Source organism: Doryrhamphus excisus, unplaced genomic scaffold (genome assembly GCF_030265055.1).
Source record: "Doryrhamphus excisus isolate RoL2022-K1 unplaced genomic scaffold, RoL_Dexc_1.0 HiC_scaffold_26, whole genome shotgun sequence".
NCBI lineage: Eukaryota > Metazoa > Chordata > Actinopteri > Syngnathiformes > Syngnathidae > Doryrhamphus > Doryrhamphus excisus.
In genome coordinates, this window is record NW_026652244.1 from 1,186,817 (window position 1) to 1,203,542 (window position 16,726).

Here is a 16,726-nt window from a genome sequence, read left to right on the forward strand (position 1 = left end):
TGTGGATTACAGCTCGGCCTTCAACACCATCATCACGGACATCCTAACTACAAAACTGGACACCCTAGGCCTCCCTCCCCTCACATGCAGATGGATCAAGGACTTCCTAACAAACAGACCCCAGACTGTGAGACTCGGCCCCCACCTTTCCTCCACCCGCAGTCTGAGCACCGGATCACCACAGGGCTGCGTGCTGAACCCCCTCCTGTACTGCCTCTACACACACGACTGCAGTCCGGCCCATGAGAGCAACATCATCGTCAAGTTTGCTGACGACACCACAGTGGTCGGACTGATCCACAGGGAGACGAGGCAGCTTACAGGGAGGAGGTCCAGAGGCTGACGACCTGGTGCTCCGACAAGAACCTAGCCCTGAACACACACAAAACAAATGGAGATCATCGTGGACTTCAGAAGGAACAGAAGTGACCCGCCCCCCCTCTACATCAATGGCGAGTGTGTGGAAAGGGTCCACACATTCAGGTTCCTAGGAGTCCAGATCTCCGGCGACCTCTCCTGGACAGACAACATCACAGCTGTCATAAAGAAGGCCCAGCAGTGTCTACACTTCCTGAGAGTCCTCAGGAGGAACAACCCGAACAGGGAGCTGCTACTGGCCTTCTACCACTCGTCCATCCAGAGCCTGCTGACCTACTGCGTTTCCACCTGGTACGGAAGCTGACTGAGTCGGACAGAGGGAGGCTTCAGAGGACAGTCGCGGCAGCGCAGCGCATCATCGGCTGCCCTCTCCCCTCCCTGACGGACATCTACTCCACCCGGTGCCTCAGCAGAGCTCGCAACATCATCAAGGACAATTTACATCCCGGTGCTCAGCTGTTTGACCTGCTGCCCTCCGGCAGACGCTACAGGTGCATCAAGGCAAAAACAAGCAGACTGAGAAACAGCTTCTTCCCAAGAGCCATCACCACCCTGAACTCAGACATACAACGTACAAATGTGCAATATTTTCCATCACTGCCTCTGTTACTATCTCAATCATATTTATTTATTTAACAACCATTACAATACACTCATATGTAACTTTACTCATCTGTATACACCAGACATTATTTGCACTATGACCCATTGATCATTGCACTAAAATTAATATATCTGCTCCTGCATATGCTCCTGTGCAATACTATGTGTATATTTTGGATATCTTGTATATATCTTGTTAAATAGTCTTTTTTTCTCTACTTTATATACTTTTTTGTTTCTTTAAACTTGACTACTTCACTGGAAGGAGAAGCTCTCCAATTTCGTTGTACATCTTGTATAATGACAATAAAGGCCATTCCATTCCTATGGAACTTTATGCTGAGCCATGCGAGGTACGCCATATGGCTGAGACGGAACCTCACAAAGTTTGAAAAAAAGAAGATACCCGTATGGACATACTTTGAGGCTAATGTAAAGAAGGCCATGTCGATATGCCGGGCCGCCGACCAAGAAAGCTTCGAGAACTCTTTTACAGAAGGGAGCAGCCTAATCTCAGTAGCAGACAATGGCAAAATAATGTTCAACTTATAGGCTAGAGAGAGGACAGGGAAAAAAACATTATAATAGTAATCGAAAATAATAGTCATAATAATAATGACAACAATTACAAATATATATATATATATATATATATATATATATATATATATATATATATATATATATATATATATATATATGTATATATATATATATATATATATGTATATATATATATATATATATGTATATATATATATATATATATATATGATTTTTAAAAAATAATAATTAAAAAAAACGCAGATCTGTGATGTACTGTTGTAAGTTCTATAATAAAAAAATAAAAAAACGTCCGATCTCAGACGCTAAGAAGGGGCCGGCCTGGTTAGTACTTGGATGGGAGACCGCCTGGGAATACCAGGTGCTGTAAGCTTTTTATGGTTTCTGCTCTTGCCTGACAGCAGAGGGCGCTGTTTGACACTTTTTTTCTGGAGTCTAGCCTGCATCACCTTCAAATAGGATCTTTTCAGTTGACCTGGCACCTTACGGCCATACTACCCTGAAAAAAAACGGTGAGAGCAGTTGCAGAGTAGATCACAGAGAGATATTTTTTGAGATATATTCAGTTTTTTCTTTTCTATTGAAAGTGTTTTTTTTTCTTAAAAATTCTCTTTTGTGAATGTTCAGGGAGTGGGTCCGCTCCCCCCTCCCTGTCCTCCCCCACCCCCCAAATTTGTGGCTGGTGGGGGGAGGGGCACTTTTTGTTTTAAACAAGGAGCACAAGTCAAGCTGGTAGCAAGGGAGCCATCAGACAAGGCTGCTGCCTATCCTAGGCAATTAGCTGTGGCAGTGGAAGTCGTGGGTGAGGGGGCCATTGCACCACTGGACAAGGGAATTGTTCTAAACTGTGGAACCATGACAGGATGCAGATTTAAAGGAATAAATAGATACGAAGTCACAATGAAGGATATGGAGGGTAAAAAGAAGCTCTTGGATGGTCTAAGAATCCAGAATTGCAGGTTAATTGCCTCTGAACCATGCAGAGATGAACTGACTGTTTCTTTTTTAAGTCACCCGGTATATACTGTTGGAATTTGACCACCTGTTATTAGGTCAGTGATTCCTGTGGGTGTCGTGTTGGAGGCGAGAGATGACAACGAACTTGTCAGTTATATGGTTTACTCCGGGCTCATAAGTATTTCCCTAACACCTGCAGAGACGTAGGCTTTACTTACAGGTCAGAACAAATGAGTACAGCTAACTGTCCCTGCCCGGCTTTTTTATGCTAAGAAATGTTGGTAGATCTCTGGCGCATCACAGGTGGCCCCCTCCTCTCCTCGGCCGACATCTTCTCACCAAAGGGAAATGTCCACCTCCAAGCAGGGTGGGAGTGGTGGAGCCAGCTGTTATCGACAGGCCGTGGCTGCCGACGTCATGCTCCCCCGTTATCTGTTGTTAGTCAAGATTGTGGATGTGTAGGAGAGCTCCGGAACTGTATGTGCCTGAAAGCAATTATGTGTCTTGTGATTTGCCCAAGGTTGCTTGGTTCTACTTGATTAAATGTAGTGCATAGTTATATGAGTGAGACACAAGAAATAGGAGACAAACATACATGAGACACAAAAAATAGGAGACAAACACATGAAATCCTTCAATACTGAAGACAGTGAAATAATTAAGAAACTGGAGGACTGGGGTGTGACAGTTGTGTCACCAATAAAGAGGAGAAAGTGGCCAGGAACGGACATTTTGGATGGCACACGCTTCTGCCGCATCAAATTCAATGAAAGGGTCCGCTCACTCCCCTTCGCAACCGAATTCTCAACACTTGAAGGGGAAGAATATTTCAAGGTGATGCACGATAGGCAGGTCAAGGTGTGCAGGCTCTGTATTCAACCTGGGCACAGCCTAAGAGAGTGCCCGGAATTCAAGTGCTTCAGCTGCGGTGCACAGGGCCACTACGCCAGGGAGTGCCGTCAATCAAGCGACCCAGCGGGAGATGAGGAGATGCCGGAAGCCAGAATCCAAGCAGAGGCGGTCAGCATGGAGGAGGAAGAGGGGCAAAGGCCTCAGAACGTCAAGATCACTGCAGCAGCAAGGATGGAAGACGAGGAACAGAGTCCGTGAGGGTTCGTGAGGACGGCGCAAATGAGACAGCAGAGCTGAAGCGCAAAAGGAGCGACGGGAATGAAGAGAGTGTGGAAGAGCTAACAGCAGGACGAGAAGACGAGACAACAGGAGAGGACACGGTCAACGAAAGGAGGAATGACATTGCTGACAAGAGGCATAATCATGGGGAGGAAAGATGGAGGAGAGTGATTGATGGGTTCAAGGTGATTGAGGGAATTTGGGGAGAGGAAAGGGAGCTGGAAGTGTGTGGGGCAACAACGAGTAAAACTAGAGAGAGTCTAAAAGATGTATCGAGTGAGGGAGAAAAGGGTAACGGGGAAGAGACGAAGGGAACATTACATCATTCCCAAGTGAGGAGTCGGATAAGGAGCAGGAGGGTTTGACAGTGCAAGAGGAGATCAAGGGGAGAACAGCTGATCGGAAGGAGACAAAGAAACTGATCAGATTAATGTAGAATTAAAAGTGGGGGGTGTCAGACTTTTCTCCTTCTCACATGAAGTCAATGCTGACGCTTTCCTCATTCAATGGGAACGGACTAAGAAATAAAGAGAGACTGCTTTATGCAATGCAAATATGTAAAGAGGACATCGTTTGTCTGCAAGAGACTAACTGGGATGAGGGGGTTATAGATTATGTAGAGAAAGAGTGGATTGGGGAAATATTTGTTAATAATGGAGAGAAGAATGTGAGGGGTGTGGCAATATTAGTTAGGAAGGGAGTGGTGGAAGATGTAAAGGAGTGTGGGAAGGATGGGAAGGGGAGGGTTTTAGGGATTGAGTTTCATTATGGTGGCAAAACATATCAGCTATGGAACATCTATGAGAGGGAAAGGAAGGTTTTTTGGGAGTTTGAAGGAGTTCATGGAAGAGAACTGTGTGATGGTCTGGGATTTCAATGTGTGGTGTGGGAGGTTGGATGTGTGCACAGGGATGAGGTTCAGGGATGACAGCTTAAGGGGGGTTCTACTGCAAAATATGAGAGCAAATGGAATGGTGGATGTATGGCGGGAACGAAACCCAGCAGGGAAGGTGTTCACAAGGAAACAAGTGGTGGGGGGGTGCTCAAACAAAGCAGAATAGATTTGGTTTGGGTAAAAGAAAACATCTTAAACAAGATAAGATCAATCAAATATAAGATGACTGCAATCAGCGATCATGCAATTGTGTGTTTGACTATATCACAAGGGAGGGAGGGGAGGGGAGGCGGGGTGTGGTGTTTGAATGGAAGCCTACTGCACAACACTAAATATAAAAATCAAGTTGTATGAGCCAGTCAATTGTAGAGTTTATTTATGCTATGATGCACAACTTAAATATTGTTTGAAATATGAAATGGGAATATTTATTTTAATCAATTGTTGTTGCTGTTTTTGTTTCAAATAATGGTGCTGCTTATTATAAAGACTCCATTCAGGTGTGCGGCCGGGCACATGTTGGGGGAGGTGCTGTGTCGCACGGTGAGGTGGAAGCTTTGGACTGCTGTGGAGGCACACGGTTTTCTTTTACCGTGTCTGATTTGAGTTATCCTTTTTTGAACAATTAACCTTTTTGTCATAGCATTCTATAAAATAAAACCTTTCATTTTTGCAACTATATGGACTATGGACACGAGTAAACCAGGGCCTTACACAGAGGTGCCAATCTGCACCTACACAAGTGGAGACATGCATTGCAATATGGATGAATGATAGTATGTATGAGGATAATGTTGGGGAATGGTGGGAAAGGGTCAAAAGAGCAATTAAAATATTGAGCATAAAATATGGGAGAGATAAGAGCAGGAGAGAGAAAGAAAGAGAAAGGAGGCTGAGGGATGAGCTGGACAAGGAGAATGAAAAAATAGACAATGGGGGAAGTGATCTAACAAAATACATAGCCCTAAAATATGAATGAGAGGATATAGAGGAGAGGAAGTGTAGAGGGGCGATGGTGAGAAGTAGAGCAAGATATGTGATTGAGGGAGAAAAATGTAGTGGATATTTTCTGGGCTTGGAAAAAACAAACCAGAAAAGGAGCTTCATAGGGGAGATAGAGGATGGGGACGGGGGGATCATCACAGATGGATTTGGAATAGTGGAGAGGGTAGAGCAGTTTTATAGGGACCTATTTAAAGAGGAAAAGGTCGACAAAAGAGTCATGGAACAGCTTCTAGAAAAGGTGAGGGTCAAGGTCAGCGAGGGAGATAAATTAATAAGTGAAAAAGAAATAGATAGAAGAGAGATAGATAGAGCAATTAGCGAATTAAAAAGGAATAAAAGTCCAGGTTCGGATGGACTGATAGGAGAATTTTACATTGAGTTTAAAACCATACTAACTCCAGTACTATATAGATTATTTAAGTGGATGGAGGAGACAGGGGAGATGCCAAATAGTATAAGAATGGGGGTTATAATTTAGTATATAAAAAGGGTGGGAGGGAAAAATTAGAAAACTATAGACCAATTAGTATGTTGAATAATGATTATAAAATATTGGCAAAAGTAATCACAAACAGGTTAAAGAGATTCATAGGGAAAATTATAGGAAAAACACAATCTTACGGCATACCTGGGAGGGACATCACAGACACAATATGTTGTATTAAGGATGTAATTGATTATATGAAAAAGGCGGTGGAGGGATTATCATGAGCATAGATTTAAATAAGGCTTTTGACAGGGTGAATCACGAATATTTATTTACATTACTTAAAAGAATAGGGTTTGGAGATAGGCTGGTAGGCTGGATAAAAAGAATGTATAAAAATGTCGTAAGCGTTATAAAAGTTAACGGCGTTCTAACAGGGTCAATAAGATTAGAAAGGTCTGTCAGACATGGCTGCCCGATGTCGGCCTTATTATACTCTCTATCAGCCGAACCGCTGGCATGGCTATTGCAAGGGAACAATAATATTAGAGGGATAAATATACCAGGAGGACAGAGGAGCTTAGTATACCAATATGCAGATGACACAACTATCACAGTAAAAGATGAGGAGAATGTAGGAGAAGTACTGGAAAGTATGAAAGCCTATGGTAGGGCATCGGGGGCAAAGGTCAACATTGGGAAGTTGGAGATGATGTATATAGGAGTAAGTGAATCAGGGAAGAATTAGATGGGGTTAAAGGTGAAGAAGGACTATATGAAGATCTTAGGGATAAATGTGGGGATAGAGGGAGTAGAAGGAAGGGATAGACAGTACGAAGGAATAATAAACAGTATGAAGAATACATTGAAATTTTGGAAAAAGAGAGGACTAAAATTAAAAGGGAAAGTGGTGGTGGTGAATGCACTGCTAATGAGTAAAATGATCTACGCAATGAGAGTGTTGGATGTGCCTGACAGAGTGGTGAAAGAGGTGGAGGGGTTGGTGAATGACTTTTTGTGGGACGGGAAAGGGGCCAGAATAGCACGGGAGGTTTTAGAGAACGAATACAAGGATGGTGGATTAAAACTAGTAAGTCTAGAATGCAAAAAGAAGGCAATGAGGGTGAAGACAATGGTGAACTATTTAGCTGTTAAGAATGATCACGTGTGGAAGGCTTTTCTGAAGGAAGCAATCAGTCAATGTGGGGGGTGCGGAGAGAGTGGTGTATACATGGAAATGAAAAAAGGAATGTTGAATGGAGTGAGTGAGTTTTACAAAGAGGTGTTGAGTGCATGGGGGGAGTTTGTAAAGAACATAAGCTATGAATGTCAAAATCTAAAACAAATATGGGAACAACCTCTCTTCTTAAATCCAAAAATCACAAGCGACGGAAGAATGATGGACAATATGCTGATCAGGAGGGCAGGTATAAGGAAAGTTAGAGATATAGTGTATGAATATGTACCTGGTTTCATGTCAGCACAAGTGAAATTGAGGGGGGATGACATTGGGGTGGGAGAGGTGGAAAAAGTGATTATAAAATCAAAGATGGGATGCCGAGGGAGTGGAGAATGATGATTGAAAGAGGGCATAAGGTGGGGGATGACTGTGAGCTGGAACTCTATGTGGGAGAAGGGAAAAGTAAGAAGAGACTGGAGAATGTAAAAACTAAGATATTGTATGCATATTTTAAAGGAGAGAATGTTAGAAGGCCGGCATCGGAAAGAGTGTGGGAAAAAGCAATAGAAGGAATGGATGTAAAGAAAATATGGGCAAATATGAGAGTGAAATGGAACACCAGTGAATGTGAGCACATGGACTTCATGCTAAGACACAATAGAATATTCAATAATCTAATTATAAGCAAATTTGATGAGAATGTAAGCAAAGAATGTGAAGTATGTGAAAAGAAGGTAGAAACATTTATGCATGAGTTCATAGAATGTGAAGGGTTAATAACATATTTTGACAAAATGAGAAAGCTCATAACGAGTTGTTGGGGGGGGGGGTAGATTTGTAAGGGACATGGACTGGAAAGAACTGTGGTTATTTGGTGTAAATAAAAGGGTGGGAGAATGCAAATCTGTTAAAATATACATTGAGCCATGCAAGATATGCTGTTAAAGTACGAAGAAATATGATTCACTATGACAAGAGAAATGTGGATGTATGGCAAATTTTTAAAAGTATAATGAAAAAAGACATTTCCATTTTGTATTATTACTTGGAGGAGGGGGAATTCTATCATGCTTTTGTGAAAGGGAATACAATGGTGTATATAAATGAAGAATTGGGACTGAAATTCAGAATTGATGTGTAAAGTATGTTGAATGTATGAAAATAATAATAATAATAATAAAAAAAGCATTCAGTGCTCTCACCGCCGCAGCCCGGTTTTGATTCCCGGTCAGGGAATTGACATTTGGATAGGTTTTTACTGGACATAGGATTTGTCTTGAGCCTCGGTGGAATGGTTGGGGTCACCTTGAAGCGCTACTTGGGAACAATAAATCACGAACTGGGTTTCTTCACTATTACATGACAAGATACTGGATTAGGTTTGGGGGATTTGTCTGACACTGATGGATAGATCCTGGACTCATTTCCGATACCACATCTCTTTTACAAAATACAAAGGATTCCTTGGAGAATGTGGGTATCGATTCGGTGAGAGCACCAAGTCCTAGCCACTAGACAACCAGGGACTGCATCATGGCTGCACTCTGAAAGGCAGAGACTGTGTCGCTTTGACGTACTCCAGCAAAGGAACCAAAATAGTTCTGAGACTGGACCTTCTCTGCCAACAATGCATCAGCAGGGGAATTAGCTCAAATGGTAGAGCGCTTGCTTAGCATGTGAGAGGTAGCAGGATCAATACCCACATTCTCCAAGGAATCCATTGTATTTTGTAAAAGAGGTGTGGGATCGGAAATGAGTCCAAGATCTTTCCCTTTGGCGTCAGACAAATACCCCAAACCTCTTCCTGGTTGCGTTCTCTAGACCAGTCTCTTGTCATGTAGTGAAGAAAACCAGTCTGTGATTTATTGTTCCCAAGTATCTCTTCATGGTGACCCCAACCATTCCACCGAGGCCGAAGAATAGGTCAAAACCTATCCAAATGTCAATTTCCTGACCGGGAATCGAACCCGGGCCGCGGCGGTGAGAGCACCGAATCCACGCCACCAGACCACCAGGCACTGCTTTAGGTCTGCACTCAGAAAGGCAGAGACTGTGTCGCTTCTCTTTGTGTTGAGGATGAGGGAGGAGGAATCTTCTGGCATTCTGGACTTGACCACAGTAGGAGGATAAAAGAGGTTGGTTTCCTCCTTGATAGATGAGGACAACTCAATGAAGACAAAATGAAAACAAAATCTTCTGGCCTACTGTATTTCTCCTTGCAGAGATGAAGAAGCCCCGGTCCCGAAATGTCCACCTCCAAGATGGACTGAGGTCTTAAACTACCCACATGGACAAGCCAAATATCTTCCGGAAAAAAAAGAGTTCATGGTCAGACAAGACAAAGGTTGAGCCGGTCACCCGAAATGGAAACTTTTGATCTGAGTGTCCACGATTCAAGTCCCTGTTCAGGTGACCAGGTCTGAGGTCCACTTGCAAACGCAAACTTTTTGCCCTCAAAATACAAGGGCAAAAGGCCTTGGTACTTTATGGAAACTACATTTGGAGCCTGGCTTTTAACTGGAACTGGAAAGACTTGTGGCCTTCGAACCCACGCCTCATTAGAGACTGCAACCTGAATGCAGCGCCTTCGACTGCTCGGCCATCCTGACCGTGCAGGTCTCGCTCCTTCTGTTCCCTTAGAAACAAGGTCAACTGTGGAATTGATCAAACATCAGGATGGCCACATCAATTAAAACAGAAAAAGGTCCGATTAGCTCAGTCGGTAGAGCATGAGACGCTTAAGCTCATATTGGGCGAGTCAGCAGTTTTATTGATACATCTGAAAGATATCTTTCCTGTTGAAAATTGTTCAACATGCTGAAAACATTTCATTCCAAATACACAAAAACAAATCTTCTGACCAAAGGCCTGGGGGCTCACTTCGTAGGGCATCAGACTCTGAGTATCAAGAGTTCAAGTCCCTTCAGAGATCAAGCACATGTCCTTGTTCCTATTTGTCACCTTGACTTTTTTTTGTAAAAGAAGGACTTGAAAGGCCATCTTTCCACCGAGTTTCGAACTGGGGACCTTTTGCGCGTTAGGCAAATGTGATAACCATTACACTATCGAAAACTGAAGGAAGGGGCTTTTAAGGGGGCTGGTGAAGTCACAAAGCAGTTGCCAAACAATGAAACGCGACGATGTGTCCAAAGTGGGGGCAGATTGACAATTGTCCAATTGGACAAAGATGTCTCCTTTGTAGGGAAAATTGTTCCAGAAATAATGGGCTTTTCTTCAACAAAACAAGACATCACAATCGCGGCTTGAAAGAAACACCTTAGCCACCCTCGGGGTCACTTTGATATCTCGATGGACTCAACTTGTGCCCTTGGAGTCAATGGTTTGTAAATAGGCTTGTAACCTCCTTTAACCTTGTCTGGATGGCTGGACGTCTGGCCTTTTGAAGAATGAAGTTAAGGTCCTTTCAGCCAGCCAATAAGCATTTTCAAACTATTTGCCAAGTCACAAAATAAACAGGGATTGTTCTGAAAACCGGGCTTGAACCAGGGACCTTTAGAACTTCAGTCTAACGTTCTCCTAAGTGAGTATTTCAGCTTCTGAGGTGGTGTTCTGCTTTTTCAGTCGTGGGTAAATGTGGGGGCAGGGTGAAGCTGTGTCTGTGCCACGTGTGTTGCTGTGTACCTGGTCCAGTGTGTTCTCATCTTGGGTTGGAATGTCCCCATGCTGGTAACGGGTGGGGAATACAGTCCGTTGATGAGGATAAGAGCTACAGAAAATGGGAAGGATTTCACTGGTTGAAGTCTCCAGCTACCATAAAAACGATCATGGGCCACAAGCCTGTTCTGAATCCCGCTTTGGCCAATCGACACTACATCGACTCAGCAGCATTCCTTGTTAGTATAGTGGCCAGTATCTCCGCCTGTCACATGGAAGATTGCGCGGTTCGATTCCCAAACGGGGAGTTCCTATTTTGTATGTCACTTTGAACCTTGAGCAGGGTTGCGGTTGCAACAACCAGTCCGGGAGAACAAGACCTCTATTCATCTTCTTCTCCAAGTGCTCAGCTGTGTTGTACAATCTGACAGTCCTTTGCTACCAAATCATTCCAGTCGTGGATAATGGACCTGACCAGAGCGAAAGAAGCCTTAATGTGGTGCTTTAGACCACTCATCCACACAACCCAAAACGGTGCCCTGATCAGGAAAAAACTGTGACCTTGTGAGGTTCGCTGACAACGGAGGACACTGAAATGGAGCCACACAAAGGAGGGTACCTGCACTGTTTACGTGTCCGTTGACCAGGTTGCAGATGGATTGCCTTTGTTCCTTTTGAAAATCCACATTTTAACACCCCATTTATGAAAGACGTAAAGACCATCAGGAGGTAGACTGGGATTCGATTGGCAGACTTGGAATTGCTTGTCCATGAGGACCAAGACAAATCCTATCTCCACTCAAAACCTAACCAAATGTCAGTTCCCTGACCGGGAATCGAACAACAGCCGCGGTGGTGAGAGCACCAAGTCCCAGCCACTAGACAACCAGGGACTGCATCATGGCTGCACTCTGAAAGGCAGAGACTGTGTCGCTTTGACGTACTCCAGCAAAGGAACCAAAATAGTTCTGAGACTGGACCTTCTCTGCCAACACTGCATCAGCAGGGGAATTAGCTGAAATGGTAGAGCGCTCGCTTAGCATGTGAGAGGTAGCGGGATCAATGCCCGCATTCTCCATAAACTCCTTTGTTTTTTGGATGAAATGTTCCCAAGTAGCGAATACTAATCCGGGCCCCAATCCCGATATCTAGGCCAAACACAGCCATCGGTATCACCCTAAACCCAGTCCTAACCTAAACCCAGTCCCAACTGCATTCTCCCCTCTAGCACCTTGTCTTGTTGTGGGATCAATGCCCGCAGTCTCCAAGGAGTTCTTTGCCCTCTTTAAAAGAGATGTTGGGATTGGATCTACCTCTTAGCATCCGAACAATACCCCAAACCAGGGGAATTACCTCAAATAATAAAGTGCTTGCTGAGCATGCGAGAAGTAGCAGAGTCGATACCCGCATTCTCCAAGGACTCCTTTGTATTTTATAAATGAGATGTGGGATCGGAAATGAGTCCAGGATCTATTCCTCAGCGTCCGACAAATACCCCAAACCTAATCTTGGCCGCGTTCTCTAGATTGGTCTCTTATCAAGGAATAGTGAAGAAACCCAGTAAGTGATTTATTGTTCTCAAGTAGCGCATCAAGGTGACCCCAACCATTCCACCGAGGCCTTGCAGAGATGAAGAGGCCCCGGTCCCGAAATGTCCACCTCCAAGATGGACTGAGGTCTTAAACTACCCACATGGACAAGCCAAATATCTTCTGGACAAAAAGAGTTCATGGTCAGACACGACAAAGGTTGAGCCGGTCACCCGAACATGAAACTTTTGATCTGAGTGTCCGGGATTCAAGTCCCTGTTCAGGTGACCAGGTCTGAGGTCCACTTGCAAACGCCTCCTTTTTGCCCTCAATATACGAGGGCAACAGGACAATCCCTTGGTACTCTATGGAAACTACATGAGGAGCCTGGCTTTTAACTGGAACTGGAAAGACTTGAGGCCCCGCACACAAACCAAGTATCTTCTGATCAGCTGATCCTTGACATCAGCTGTCACAGACATTGGCGTCGTTTGGGGACCTCATCCTGATCCACGGTTACCACTGATTTGTAGAGTAAGTCAATAAGTCATCATACTCTTACTGGTAAAGGAAGACACAGTCCAAACACTTGATTGCTGCAGGGCAAGTAGGTTCCATCAAGACTTGAACTTGGATCACTGGATTCAGAGTCCAGAGTGCTAACCATTACACCATGGAACCCTTTTTTTGGATGTGACTGGCACCTTCTGGCGTAACAATGGAGGCTTTGCAAACCAGGACACCAACTTTACTCTTTGATGAGCACAAAGTATTTTTGGGTACAATCCAGGGGTCTTGTGCTCTCACGGAAATGGCTGTCCTTTTCCAACAGGAGTTGAGATGAAATGTATTAAAATAGACAAACTGCATTGATCACTCAGAATCAGAATTTCTCAGTTTGCCAATTTCAGACTGCGTGACAAAGACTCAAGTCCAACTCCATCGACAGGGAAGCGGAGGTCCTTCAGACAAGACGGTATTGCCATTCTTTCCTGGCAGACATAACATGAGCAAAGGGCTTGTCCTTCGAGCCGGACTTGAACCAGCTACCTAAAGATGCCAGCTTGAACCACTTCAGTACTCCGCTCTTCCAACTGAGCTATCGAAGGTCTTGCTCTTTTGAGGCTAGTGAGGACGGCCGAGCGTTCGATGGCGTCTCATTGAGGTTGTGGCTGAGAATGCCACGATTGACAGAATTTGGATTAGATAATCAAGTCTTGTGGTGGAGAGTCTCAGGTGGAGAGTCTCAGGTCGAGAGGTGTGACGTTTCTGATCGAATTCAGAGATCATCAGTTGGTCCTGAAAACGGTCTTGGCACTTTTTTTCACGATGAAAGGTATGAAAACAGCCCTGTTGCATTGGCCGGGAATCGGACGCGGGTCTACCACGTGGATCGATCCTGGACTCATTTCCGATCGTAACATCGCTTTTACAAAAGGCAAAGAACTCCTAGAAGACTGCGGGCATTGATCCCACAGCAAGACAAGACAAGGTGATACCTATGGCTGTATTTGGCCTAGATATCGGGATTGGGGCCCGGATTAGTGTTTGGTACTTGGGAACATTTAATCACAAAAAACAAAAGAGATTTTGGAGAATGCGGGCATTGATCCCGCTCCCTCTCACATGCGAAGCGAGCGCTCTACCATTTGAGCTAATTCCCCTGCTGTTGCAGCATTGGCAGAGAAGGTCCAGTCTTAGAACTATTTTGGTTCCTTTGCTGGACTACGTCAAAGCGACACAGACTCTGCCTTTCTGAGTGCAGACCTAAAGCAGTCCCTGGTGGTCTAGTGGCTAGGATTCAGCGCTTTCACCGCTGCGGCCCGGGTTCGATTCCCGGTCAGGGAATTGACATTTGGCTAGGTTTTGACTGGAGATAGAGTCGCCAGATCTTCAACCTCCCACCTGGAGGCGAACTCGTCGCCCACAGTACCGAGGCCATGTCGGCGAAGACGGCAGTACATGGCACAGACACAGCTTCACTCTTCCCCCACTTTAGGCCCCGACTGAAAAAGCAGAACCCCCCATCGCAGCTGAAATAGCCCACTTGGGAGAGCGTTGGACTGGAGTTCTAAAGGTCCTCACAATAAACCTCACTCCTCCTGATGGTCGTTACGTCTTTCAATAATGGGGTGTTAAAATGTGGATTGTCAAAAGGAACAAAGACAATCCATCTGCAACCTGGTCAACGGACACGTAAACAGTGCAGGTACCCTGCTTTGTGCGGCTCCTTTTCAGTGTCCTCCATTGTCAGCGAACCTCACAAGGTCACAGTTTTTTCCTGATCAGGGCACCGTTTTAGGTTGTGTGGATGAGTGGTCTAAAGCACCAGATGAAGGCTCCTTTTGCTCAGCGGGCACTGGTTGAAATCCCACAGCTGGCATTTTCCTGGTCAGGTCCATTATCCACGACTGGAATGATTTGGCAGCAAAGGACTGTCAGATTGTACAACACACCCGAGCACCTCATGAGCAGAGTTATCCTTTTCCGGGAAAGAACCAAAAACTCTGACTCGAAGGTGCTGATTGCTGCTCCCAGTTGCTTCTAATTCGTCTGCGAGCAAAATTTGAATTTTAGAGTCTGGTTAATTGAAAAGATTTGCTAGCTAGCCAGGAGTTGAAACTTGAATCTTCTGAGATGAGTTATCCTTTGCCCCACCATTCGTACAACAAAAGGACCTGTCATTTAAGGTTAGCTTCTGGATTGTCACTGTTTCTCCAAGACTACAATTGGGTTGAGAGAAAAGTACTTTTTAGACAAGACAATAACAAAAGCAACACACACCTGCCATGACCCAGGGTTGGTGCGGACACAACAATGAGTACGAACCACGATATGATTACAGCTGTCTAACCCGTAGACAACACGTCATCCACTGCGCCACTAGCCATTCAACAAAATAACCTGGAGTTTAAGGTTGGGTTCTAACTAGGCTACCACAGTTTCTGCATTACCAAACACTAATTCAGATGTTGGGACTCATTTTCAGTCAACAAGACCATGTCAACAAAGGTCCTGCAGGAGATGAGGTGACCGAGAGGTTAAGGTGCTGGACTGCTAATCCATTGTGTTCTGCGTGCATGGGTTTGAATCCCATCCTCATGGGACTATACCAATGCAGTAGTTTTGACACCACCTGTGTTTTTCGGAAACATCATTAGAATGCAATTAATCAAAGTATCAGGTACGATGTTGGAGATGGAGAATGCTTTTTTAGCAGGAAAAAGACACAATATACCATTTGGAGAATGCAGGCATCGATTCCACTTCATCAATGAAATGTTTTCCGCATGTTGCACAATTTTCCACAGGAAAGAAATCTTGACGATGTATCACCAAAAGTGCTGAACCGCCCAATGTGTGGCTGAAACTAGTGCACAAGGAATAACTTGTTTAAGTAAACCTTTTAAACCTCGATGACCCATCAAGAAGTCAACCTTTGTTGGTTCAATTCTCCCAGTCACGATGAGGATGTGTGCTGGTTTAGTGCATATGCAGAACTTAGTTCCCATCGTGTAACCATGTTTGGTGTGTTTGAGGGGGTATAGCTCAGTGGTAGAGCATTTGACTGCAGATCAAGAGGTCTCCGGTTCAAATCCGGATGCCCCCTGATGCACTTCTTCGGTTTAAGAATAGTCTAAGAGTACATGAATGCATGGCTCATAATAGCAACAACTTCGGTGTAATATAACTCGAGATTGTTTCCCTTTTTGCATGGCTCCTTTCTACATTCTTCACACTGACATGAAATTTCTGCAGTGGCTTTTGTCCAATTTCCTCGCGGATGACACAGCCCCCCCCCCACCCCCCACGTCTAAGAGAAAGTCCAGCCGCACCACAAAACAAAGTCATTTCAGCTGCTTTTACCCACGATCTTATCTTTTCCGTGCTGACTCAAAGCTTAGGACCATCGGACCAGAGCTCTGCCTTTGGGTTCAGCTCCCACATCACTGTGGCGGACCAGTGGAGCATCCAACGTAGATCAACTGGTAAACTGTCATGTTAGATGCCAAGAACAAGACGCCAAGGTACCTTGAACTCCTCCAGTGGGGGTCAGATCTCTTCCCCAACACATAGACAATTTCATTGAAATGTCAAGACAACCTCTTTTGTCCTGCTAATGTGGTCTGTTTTGTTAGCCCAAATGTCCAAAATCACAAGGGTTTTGCCTTTGTAGGGAGCATTGTAGTACATGTCACATGTGTACTACACATGACATTAGAAAGGATGGGAATTTCTTCAACACAACAAGATTTCTGATTCAAAAACATTTTGTTGAAGAAAAGCCCATTATTTCTGGAACATCTTATGTGAACTACAATTCTCCCTACAAAGGAGAGATCTTGGTCCATTTGGACAATTGTCAATCTGCCCCCACTTTGGACACATCATCATGTTTCATTGTTTGGCCACTGCTTTCTGAGTTTCGCCAGTACTCTTAT

At 44.5% G+C, this 16,726-nt stretch overlaps 3 non-coding genes across 3 annotated transcripts; 2 read left to right on the top strand and 1 right to left on the bottom strand.

Moving 5' to 3' along the window:
* Window positions 1-12,893: 12,893 nt before the first annotated feature.
* On the bottom strand, window positions 12,894-12,965 carry trnaq-cug (transfer RNA glutamine (anticodon CUG)). The gene has a single exon. It is a non-coding gene; the product is annotated as a tRNA-Gln (tRNA).
* Window positions 12,966-14,060: 1,095 nt separating this feature from the next.
* On the top strand, window positions 14,061-14,132 carry trnae-uuc (transfer RNA glutamic acid (anticodon UUC)). Its single transcript has one exon. It is a non-coding gene; the product is annotated as a tRNA-Glu (tRNA).
* Window positions 14,133-15,822: 1,690 nt separating this feature from the next.
* trnac-gca (transfer RNA cysteine (anticodon GCA)) lies at window positions 15,823-15,894 on the top strand. Its single transcript has one exon. It is a non-coding gene; the product is annotated as a tRNA-Cys (tRNA).
* The last annotated feature ends 832 nt before the right edge of the window (window positions 15,895-16,726 follow it).